At 40.5% G+C, this 11,769-nt stretch overlaps 1 long non-coding RNA gene across 2 annotated transcripts; it reads right to left on the bottom strand.

Moving 5' to 3' along the window:
• Positions 1-2,161: 2,161 nt before the first annotated feature.
• LOC309449534 lies at positions 2,162-7,574 on the bottom strand. 2 transcript variants are annotated; one of them, XR_014185963.1, is made up of 3 exons: positions 7,385-7,574; positions 4,423-6,037; positions 2,162-2,950 (listed from the first exon to the last, which is right to left on the bottom strand). It is a non-coding gene; the product is annotated as an uncharacterized lncRNA (long non-coding RNA). The 2 variants fall into 2 exon arrangements; XR_014185964.1 differs by lacking the exon at positions 2,162-2,950 and having other exon boundaries at positions 4,193-4,769; positions 5,906-6,037.
• Between the last annotated feature and the right edge of the window lie 4,195 nt (positions 7,575-11,769).

Raw genomic sequence — 11,769 nt, forward strand, 5'->3', positions numbered from 1 at the left:
TGACAAACACGACGAGTCTTGCCTGAGGGAAGAACTGGAGATTTCTGGGTAATCTGCTCTGCACTGTGTTCTCAAAAATGTGGATGAAAACGATGGTGTAATGCAAGGAAATCAACTCCAAAATGAACAGAGAGGGACAGAAATATTGCCTCATCAGTGTGCAGCTCAAGTAAAATCCAAAATGGGGAAAAGTTTGCAGAAACACATTCAAGAGTAAAGAAATAGGAATATATAAATACAGGAAAGTAAGCAATAGCACACCATAATCTGTTTTCACGTACATAAATCAGGGTGCCTGAGCCCTTTTGGTGGATGGGGCATTGTCCTAAGTGGTCTCAAAGGAGAACAAAAAAACTGGAACGGGTCTTCAGGTGCATAAGAGAAATGAAAAATGTTTGCATTTATGAATGGATTTCTTAAAATCACTGTTACTTTAATAACACTGCTACATATATTTCATTAGCAGCAAGCCACTGGTAAATAATGGCTGTCAGTTATTACACATGAGAAATACGCAGCATCCTTCTACTGAAATGATTCCACTGATAAAATTGCCTAAAGACATATGGAACTGGATGTTCTCTCTCTTTCCCCTTCATCTGATTTCCTCTTGGAGACTGATTTCACTCTTCCCCACAGTCTTGCAGAAAATAATCTGTTTCATGGAATGATATGTGCATTGAGCAGGCACAGAGTAATGCCTTCATTTCTAGTTAAATTAGTTCAAGATGGATCTAGTCCCAAAAGTCTTCGTCCCTGGATAAATCCCCCTCCCCATTCTCGGGGTTTCTTACTTCTTAGCAACTCACTTCTCCTTCCCTCTGTGACAAGCAAAGCATTAAATATAAATCTTTGCTATGACATCTATTTTTAAAGTGAGCGGAATAGCACTGAAGGGAATGAAAAGCAAAACTGAACAGCATTTCTTGTTGCCTTTTGATTAAGCTCCCTCAACTGTGAATAAGCTGATGTCATCAGCACCGGTTCGAGTATGTAAGAGGCAGCAGGTTTGTTTGCCAGCACTGGTTGCAGCCTCAGTTGAGCCTCTCCTGCTGGGCAGCCCTGGGCTGCTGCAGGTGGATGCACCTGCCCGGATGCCTACACTTGTGCTTCCCACAGCCCCTGAGCTTGTGCCACCTCCTCTCACTTGGTCATCACCGGCATGTCCCTGGGTACAGTACTGTCTGGTGTGGCCACTGTCAGAGGTGTGACAACAGGGAGGGCTACCCCAGCTTGGCAGCACCAAGCACACAATCCCTCAGTTCCTCCACATGCGATGTGGTTTCTCACAATGTGCTGGGAGCTGAAGAGTGTCTCTTGACCCGTTATGATCTGGCTTGTTCACAGTTTGGCCTTCTTTGGTGACCCATGACAGGGGAAGCAAGCAGCCACTTTCTCTCTCAGCTGTTTCTCAATGCAGCCACCCTTTGAAGATAGCACAAGAGGCTCCCTGCTCTGTGCCAAACTGAGCAAGACCTGCATGCTATGTTTCAGGCATAGACTTTCCAGGGAGGGGTTGCATCTCCACTTGACACTACTTTACAGAGTTTTCCTTCTCTCTGCAGTGCTGATGATGTGCACGATCATGCCTTGTGGCTTCTCCCACTCTCCCTGGGGAGGCTGTGGTGAGAGCAGTGGCTGGCAGATGCCTGTGCTGTGTCCTCCACTCTCCCTCATCCCCTTCCTTATTCTTGTTTCCTTTCTGCCAGGAAATATTATTTTAAGTACAGTCTGATCATTTTTGGCATCTTGACACCTTTTTTTTTTGCCTGTTCTTTCTGTTAGAGACCTGCTTGAGAAAGCCTTATCCCTTTTATAATTTCCCTTCCTTTATCAGTCCCCTGGAGAACTGCACTCCTCTAGGAGGTGGCTAGATGTCAGGTGTTAATCGGAATAGGAATAACAGGGATAGATGCATAGTTAACAGGAACAGAAGAGATGAGTCTCCATCCATCTTTCATTTTCAACGCACTGTCAATGCCTAATGTTTGGCTAAGGTAGAAGTAAAATCAACAGGAAAGTAACCAGCTCCCTTGCAGTCAGAAAAGGGTCTGTAGCTTGATCGTAAAAACATATAAGGAATCAAGCAGAATTAACAAACAGTTAATATATTGATTCCCCAAACTGTTGTTGCCCAGGGGACATTTGTATGGGTTAAAGGATGTGCAATGTTCGTGAAAGGAGGGGTAATAAATAGATACAGGCCATCAGGAGAAGGTATGTTGACAGAATTTAAACATTACTTTTAAGTCTGTTTTTGAAAATGGAACAGTGATTTTTCTTTTTCAAGTTTTTCAACCCAGTGACAGAAAAAGGTCATCCATACGAACGTGTTAAAATCAAGCCCAAACCTTCTTGGTTTTCCAAGTCTGCCAAGTAGCTGTGTGGGTAGCAGCAACACAGGAGATGTGAATAATTGATCTTACTGTCCGTCCCCTGGAGTCAGTCATTTCCATCAGCCAGCAGGTGAGTATGTACTTGCTGCTTCAAACTGGGTCCAGCTCAGAGTATGTGACAGCAGTATCTGCGAGGGCTTGTACTGCACTAAGTCTCTTAATTACAAACATTCATACAAGGCATTTCTCTTGGAAGGCTCATCTGAATCCTGCGTGCCTGTACAGATTCAGCTTTATTCCTGCAGTGAAATTTTCATTCTGCTTCCACTAAAAAACTTGTGTAAATCCCTGCCTCTCCAGATGGCACAGGCTCTGCAGCTACCAGTTACTACACATCTTGTATTATAACTATTTATAGCCAGTACAATCAAATGCTCCCTTTGTTCCAGAGGTGATGAACTGGAGGCTTGGTACCTTTGAATAGTGGGATCTGGAAGATCCCAGAGTACTAGAATTGCTAAATAGCTGGCTGGAAAGTGGACAATTTGTAGCGGATCGGATACTGGACTCCTCAGTTACAGAGCACATAGTGAAGGACACTGTCATTCTGAAGTCTGGGAAAAAAAGCAGAAAAACACATACTAACTTCCTGTCTCTGTGTGTTCCCTTAGGTCTTCATGGCAATCAGTAATTGGTTGAATGCTCAGTTTAAATAGAAATTGCCATGTTTACACAATTCCTTTTTTTTTTTTTTTAGTAAGAAACCATTTTAAATTTGCAGATGTCAGCAGTGCTAGTGCATCAGGCATAGCATGTGGGAAAACATTTAAGCATGTATTTTAAGCAAGGACTATTCTATCTTGAAATTTAGTGTTGGTTTGTTAGTTTGTTTGTTTTTTTCTGTTCCTTTTCTATCTCTCTCTCCCTTCCCCAAAGCTAGTGTGTCTAGTGTTTGGCTGATGTAATCCAAATCTCCAACCACTGGTAGGATAGGGAGAATTTCAGGCTAGTATTCTCTAGCCAGTGATTTTATGGCAAGGTCATTGATTCTAGGCAAGTAGTTTCTGGCAACTAAAAAACATCTGTGTGGAAATGTTTGTCCTGTGGCTCAGGTAAGTACCTCCACAGACGGATTTATCTCCACATCGAGAAACTGCTGTACTCAGCTGCTAGGTGGTGTATTGGGCTCAAGCAGAGGGAGCCAGGCAGCACTGGGCAAAATCAGGGACTGTGGGAGCTGCTGGAGTGGGGCAGGCAATGGGGCTGCTGGGGAAGATGGTTGTTTTGAAGCCTTATTTATTGAGAAGGTGGCTGAAACTTCAGGGCTGGGGTGCAGTAAGGGCCAAAATCCTCTCCATTGTATAGTAACTCATCTACCAGGGCAGTCAGCCAGCCAGTCACCTAGCCAGCAATCCAGTTCAGTTCCAGTTCAGTTCTGCTTTAGGGGGTTTGAAACCACATCTTCAGTCTTATGCCAGAAGTGTCAATTGTTTAGTGGCTGGAAAAACAGAAGATGTAGTTCTAAATCCTCTTGCTTAGAGGAGGAATTGAACTATTGCCAGTTAACACTGTGCTTTCCTGTAAATAATGCCTAGAGGTCGATGCAGAGACTTAATGTAAACAATGTTATTTTTTTGAGAAATTAAATTTACTGTCCAGTTGAACTGTGGCTACTCCCTAGGACCTATAGGGTCCTGTTTGTTTGGTTTGGTTTTGAAACTGTCTTTGCAAGCAAAATTTATTGAGCATAAATAGCCTCACACATTGGTAATCAAGCATTGAACTGGTAGTGGAAAAGGAGGGATTATAATCCCTATTTTCTCCCTGTTACCTCTGACCGATAGAGGATGTACGCAAGTCACGTACTGTGATTGTGCTTGAATAGGTCTCCTTGCTCCCTGTGCTACAGCCCCTTTAGCCCAAAACTGTATTTGTCTCTGACTAACACTGTATTTTGTAGAAAGTCTCATCAGATGTGATGTTAAGTTAGTTTAATTGCAAGTAAAGAATTTGGCTGATTAATTCCATCCTCTTCTGATTCGTCATGTACTTTGGTCCTTTAGTCAATGATCAGAGTGTTACATACCTTTCGTTCCTTGGCTGAATCCATCTTGCCCATAGATCTGACAAAACATTTGGTTTCCAGATGCACTCCTGATGAGAGCTGGCCAGGAATTTTGTGACAAAGTATGTCTTTGTTGAAAAATGCTGATTTGTAAAATCGAAATGCTTTACAGATGCATCTCTTCTTTGATGCATTTTCAGTGAATTACAGGAAGGTTTCTGCTTTTGGGATTTGTTCCAGATTGAATTGCCATGAGTTGGAAAGTCCAGCAGAGTCTGCCTTGAGAAATGGGCTCAGAGAGATGCTATATTCTCTATTCTGTGGAAGTGGCCTCTCTGGTTGGCTGTGTGACAGCAGTCTGTTGAGTCCTGTGGAGCCAGAAGCCACTGGGGTGATATTCAGCTTTTAAGCTTCAGATCAAAAGTTTCAGAGTCCTGAATATGCGTTGTTTTTTTTTTTTTTTTTCCCAAGTTTGAAAATTTCACATTCCAATTGAATTGCACACCTTCGTGAGAAATAGAAGGACAGCTGTGTTCAGACCAGGGGTATTCCTGAGAGCTTTTCCCAGTTCCAGAGAATCTGGAAATGCAGCTTTTAAAAACTGAATTCCCCAGGCTGAAGAGGGGAATAAATCAGAGTATATTTTTGGTATGGAAAACAAGAAAAAACCTAATGTTTTCAAGTTTTGGGGTACTTGGGCCTTAGGGACTAAAAGCCTTTGTTTATCCAAAAGTCAGGCAAAAAGCAGAAAGCTTATTTAGACAGCACTAATGCACAGCATGAGTGGTGGCCTTCGACTCTGTTCAGGAGGGCCTGAAAAGGACAGCAAGTTAAATCTCCACATCCATTAAATCTTTAATCTTTCTTGCTATTCTTAGCTGAAGCTGGTGGAAGAGAAAGTGGGAATATTTTAATAGATTTGAAATGTTCTCTTCATGAATTATTTTTCTCTGAATGGATGAAATGCAGCACCGTATGGACACATTATGCTCTCATGGTCTGCCTCATTTAAAGAAACATTCATACCAAGCACGGTCACAAATCTTTAAATCGCTTCGTTATTATTTTTCTCTTGTTATTGTGCCTCTGTGGGGTCTACATAGAAGAAATTCAGTAGATCAGCAGAATGCTGCTGTTATTGCAGAGCCTTTGTGTAGATCTGTATGGTAGTATAAATATGAACAATATTTCGCTGAATCCCATCCCTCATTATTTTGGGGCCATTTCCTCAGCAGGCTGTCACACAATACTAAAGACAAGTTGGGTTCACAACTGCTTGAATGAAGCAGAGAATAAAAGAATATATGCCTCTTTGTGGAAAGAAAACCTGCCTAGGCCCAAATAGAAGGAAATAATCACAAATGCACCTTGTATCTACTTGTCTAAACAGACCTATTCATTTCTGTACAATATGATTTCCAGTCCTCAGGTTGTCTTTCAGACCATTTTCTTTAAAATCAGCACATCATAATAAGCATGACAGAGACAGACTTTGTTTACTCACTTCTTTAAAGCTATCTTATAAATATGCAGTAAATATACTTGTGAGAATTCAGAGCTCTACAGTCCCAGCTTAAAAGCTCAATTGATTGTTAGCTGTATCTCCACCACATGCCTGATAGAATCACAGAAGACACTAAAAAAAAAAAAAAAAGAGACAAACATAATCCTATTACATCGTAGAAGTTAATTATTTCAATCCTTCCATGGAAGTGTCCTACTACTTGTCTTAGGAAGAGCATATGAGCTATGGCTGCCTGGTACCCCCCAACCATGGAGGAGGTATCTGAAGTATGGGGGCAATTTTAGAGCCCAGAGGCTTAACAGGTCCAAGGGAGGATACTTTCTTGGTGCAAGGATTTCGAGGAAGCCCTAAGCCCAGTTTAAAGGATACTGAGGAGGTTCAAGCAACTGATCCTGAAACAGCAGGCAACTGACTTCAAATTGGCAACCTCTTTCCTTAATGCTCATTATCATTTAGCATTCTGCAGGAAAACTGCACACTGGTGATTTAGAGCCCTGAGTGGGGCAGGCAAGCTACAATAATGGGATCATATCTCTGTCATGACTGGATCTCTGAGTGGCATTTTTCTTTTTAATCTTGAAAATGCTGCCCTGGAAACAGTAACTCAATCAGAGTCTGCAAACAGATTGTTTTTTTTTTTTTCCTAAATTGTCTTTGAGGAAATGCTTGCAAATAATTTTACAAGTTCTTCTCCAGAAAATGTTGTTTTTCTTGCTTTTGCAAAAAAATAGACTCAATCTATGAAAATGAAAAAAAAGTGTTCTCATTGACTCTGCTTTTTATTATTACCGCAACAATGAATATTGCTGCTTGCTGGGGAAAAAAATAAGTTCAGCATCTTCTCACAGGTGCAGTGTGACAATTCTGGAATGTAGAAGGTCAGAATGCTTTTCTTTTATGTCATTTTTGCTGATTCAGTTTGAGTATTAACTAGATACACTGTCTTTAGTTGCACCACTCCTATTTTGTGTATATTCATTTTCTGTCACCTGCACTTAAGCCATTAAGTGTTTACCATTTTTCACATTGTAAGGATTACAAATTCAGGATTATTAATGCACTTATTTTCAGGAAATTCTGCCTCTTCATCTGAATGCATCTTTGTGGTTTCCACAGCGGGCAGAATAATCGTTACCATACAATTACTCAGACCCTTAGACAACAGCTTTCAGACAAAAGAAAAAGCAATAAAAAAAGGTACACACACACGTGTGCACACCACCCTGCCCAATACCTTACATGTTACGCATTACAACTGAGCATATGTTTTATTCTAGTGATGCACAGACACATTCTCCATTGTTATAACTAGTTGTCTATAGTTAGTAAACACATTTCCCGTACTTTTACAAATGATGCCCAATTAATACCTCTATCCAGCAGGCTTTCTCTGACACTCAGGGGAGCAGGCTGAGCACCACGAGTAGAGAAACAGACAGGAAACAGCAGGGCCCTCACCTACAAAGCCGGTCCAGGAGCAGGAGACCCATGGATGGGACGGTGGTCAAGTAGGGCTGGGTTCTGCCACACACGCCCCTTGATTTTGGGGATATCTTCACAGAATTGAACTGAGAGGCCTGTGCTCTTGCCAGCTTCCATGTAAAAGCCATGTGGGTGCAATGCTATGGCTGAGCTTGTGTGTCTTGCATGACCGTATCGTCTGAGCTACCTCTGTCACCTGTTCCTGATTCAGAGGTGGCTCAGGCCCAGCCAGCTCAAGGGGAGGGCTTGAGGAGCTAAATTTAGCCATAGCACCCTTTATAAAGGTGCCACAAGCTGCCGCTCCTCTGGAGAAATTGAGAATAGCAAAATGCAGTACAAGACCTGGAAAATACAATGTATACACACAAACAGGAGGTACACCATTCCTTCAGGCAGGCTCAGAAAGTAACAGGAAGATGCTGGATGCTGGTTTTGGGCTTTTTTTTATTTTTCCCCTTTCCTTTTGTGCTGAACAGAGCTCCTGAGAACAGGGTGTATTGTATTTCAAATGTAGTTAATTAAAGACTGCTTTGTTTGTAATTCCATGTGGAATTGTCCATGATTGCATGTAGTTTGAAGAAAAACAATGCACAGCATTTTTCATTTGATGCTGTTACTGGTTTAAGTGTTATACGCTACTGTGGTATCCACTAACAAGAGAAAGGAGGAAGCCATACCAATGTTGCTAGAGCTATTTGAAAATTAGCCTCTTTTGGTTGAAATGTTGTAATGAAAGCAAATTACCAGGGCAGAAACTTGCCAAAAATAAACACTGAAAAATGATAACATTTTGGATTGCTGTAGCATCACTGACAAGAAAGGACTTCAAGCCAGGAAACAAATAAATGCAACATTCCCCCATCCTTTTGATTTTTGGCATCCCACCAAAACTTGTTTATTTTCTGTTTAAAGAACAATTTTTCATACCTGATGTATTTTAAATGTACTTTACAAAATAAACCAACACCAAAACAAACAAAAAAGGTATGTTTTGTCAAAAACCTATTTTCTGTGGAACACCATTTCAGCTGAACAGTTTCAACAAGCTCTTGTTGCTTCTGAACTCAGGATTCCTGTGTAGTAACACATTGTGCTGTTGGCATGCTTCTCTAACTAACAGCCTATAGCATATTTAGTGTCATCTGTTCCTATTTCCTTTGCTAAGACATGGGCATTGTGCCTTTTACCTTTGTATCCTTGGATCATTTATATTTATATTGTTTTAAAATAAAACCCCACTTGCATCTTAAACATTTCTTAAGAAAATTTAATTTTTGACTAAACCCTACTCTGTGTTTAATGCAATAAGGCAGTAAAAGCAGTGTGGGTATTGCTGGGCTGGTTGGTATCTGTTGCAAGGCGAATCACTGAAGGTCACAGAATGAGGATGCTAAATACTTGGCTCCTTGGGCCCATGCTACATATGACTGTGGACATTTGTTTGCATAGTCTTGGTTAAAAGAAAAAAAGGAAAGCATTATCTTGATGCAGAAACAGACATGCCTAAGTACAAGCCAAATTTGCTACCACAGAGGAAACATGGTAGAATTTGTCTAGAATTTGTCTGTTGGGAAAGTTCAGCAGGAAAATACCACTCCTGAACAGAAGCAGGTATGGCTGGGGTAATTATTTATTATAGGGTTGCTTCAGAATTTGTTTTTCCTATGTTCTTTTGGGTTGGTGGCACTTGCACTCTCCTGGCGCTGGGGTCATGTTTGAAGACAAATCTAAAACAATAAACCTAAAGGTCATAAGGCATGGGATTCATCTAATCATATACAGACGTTTATACTATCCATAGGTGGTCTCTACCCATCAGCTCTGTCAGCTGTCTTTGCAGACAAAAATGAAAAGTAAGCACTTCTGTGGTGTGAGTCAAGCAGCTATTTCATGTGGTCAATGGAATCTAATCCTGGAAGGGCTGCAGAGGAAGGGCAACGAGGTCAGAGATGGACATCTGTGCTGCAGTTATGGTCTCAGGCTCCATGAGATGAAACCCAAATGGAGGATCTTTGCCTGAACCTTGTTTGGAAGATAACAAACCTGCTTGCTTTGTGCTAGAGTTGCATAATCATCTCTCCCTGCCACTTACCTCCTGGGACTATCTTCTGGCTAATCCAGGGAAGTGGTAAAAGTACGATTGCTGAGAATACTTCAAACTTTTTTCCTGTGCGACCTCACCTAGGCGTTCCTGCTCCAGCAGGGGGATTGGACTAGATGATCTTTTGAGGTCCCTTCCAATCCCAAACATACTGTGATAGTGTGAACTGATTTCTAGAACAAAGCTTTAAGACCATATGTTCTGAAACCCTGCTTGTAAGAGTTCTGTAATCTTAGTTTCAGTGAAGAGTTTACCATGTTACTAGTTAAAGTTGATTGATGGTGAGGGAGACTCGGTGTTTTTGGTCTTCTGATGGCAGCCGTAAGGCAACCATCAGGTTACAGGAGCAAAAGAAGCAAAAGAAGATCTTTGTCCCAAAGAGCTTAGAATAACAGTTCAACCCGGATTGTGTTCCTTGGACTCTCCTTATTTGTTTATGCCATACATAAAAATGATGTTAAAACTGGGCCATATTAATTTGTACTGTAACCGCAGCAATGCTGTTTCAGTCTGGATTTCATATTAATGTTTCAGCTGATATTCTGAGTGGCATCAGAGTGTTAAGATGACTCAGTGCAAAAATATTTGCCAAAGGCCATTTATCCTCAATATCTCTGTGAAGGTGTAAGAGAGTAGGTTAAAACCTGAAAAGACTGCTCTGTCCAGGCAAGGTATACGATTTGATTAGAAACAATTGGTTTAATGTTCTGCAGATGCTGAGGACAAAGCAGAAATGATACTTTATCATACCCTTGGACATTTACTCTGGGGACCTTCTAGTCTCTTGCTGCTGTGTCTTCGAATATGGTCCTCTAATATCTCATCTTGCAGGCTGTGGTTTGAAAACTTATGCTGAAGCTCTTAACCCTTGCTGGGAGATATCAACCTAGACCACAGTGTTCAGTCTGTCTGCTTCTCCCTGTCTGACTGCCTGCTTATGTACTTTGGTTGGACAACTCTCAAAAATATCCAACAATGCTGTTTGTGTGTGTTTCCCAACAAGGTTATTACAGTTGGTTCTGCTTTTCTCACTGAAGTGTGGGAATGAAAACAATTTCCAAGACAATTTCCAAGACAATGAACACAATTGCCAAGTCCACCTTGGATCTTCAGTGCACCCCTTGCTTCAATATATAATATAGAGAACCAGCATTTCTCATTTTAAAGATAAACTGTTGTGATAGTTAATTACCTCTCCATTCCAGCAAGTCAGAACTTACTTCAAAGTGAAGTTTGTCTGACCTTGCCTCTTAATCAACAATTCCTTGGCAAAGCAACAAAGAGTTGCCCTCTACCAGGTCTGTTCTTTGTTTACCCCTTCAGGCCTACCTCCTCTCTGTTTTGTCTTTCAGAAGATATTTTTAATGCCATAAGGCTTATAAAACAAACTCCACTTTCAAGACTTTATTATTTTTTTTTTCCCTGTCTTTCTGTGAACATGCTCCACATCACTGAGGACAACTCAGACCACATCTCTGTGGACAACCAGCCCCCTGTACAGCAGCAAAATCTCTTCTCTACTTTTTAAAGATAGCCCTTGTAGCTCTCTTAAAGTTGATGGCAAATAATTTTATTTATATTTGTATCAATACTCTTTTGGAATAGTTTAATTTGTTATATTAAATGCTTATGAGTGGAATAAAATAATGATTTATTGAACCAAGAGCCAAGTTACCCATAACAAAGTACTGTCTCTAAGCAATTGTATGGACAGCCACAAGGGACTAATAGTGAAATGCTGAGACAGAAAAATTTCAGAATAAGGATTTGTTCTTCACTTCTGTCTTTCCAAAAGCTTTAACTGCAAATACATTTTTTCTATTACAGATTGCTTTACTTGGTTTTCAGTTACTCTTCCACGCTAGTCTCTCTTGTTAGCAGATTAATTCTTTCCCCTTTATTCCTCATCACATTAGTGGTCACAGGCATGTCATAACATGATCAAGCATTTATTGGAATAAAGCAAAGTAGAAACTGTTACCAGAAAATATTTGACAGTTCAGTCTATTCCAACGCTGTGCAAAGTTCAATCTTGTGAGATTGTGGGGACCTTTAAATTATAAATAATTAAAAATGACACTCAAAGGCACTGTAATATTGAGTTGGGGCTCAACATTTCAGTTTACTTCTGAGAAAATTTCTGAAGCCTAAAGCTAGTGGGAATATTTACTAATTTTTGATGTGTTTATTTATTTATTTATCTATTTATCATTTGTTTGTTTGTTTTTGTTAATTTAAATTGGAATATATTTTTTTCTTT

Source organism: Streptopelia decaocto (genome assembly GCF_964273445.1).
Source record: "Streptopelia decaocto genome assembly, chromosome: 1".
Taxonomy (NCBI): domain Eukaryota; kingdom Metazoa; phylum Chordata; class Aves; order Columbiformes; family Columbidae; genus Streptopelia; species Streptopelia decaocto.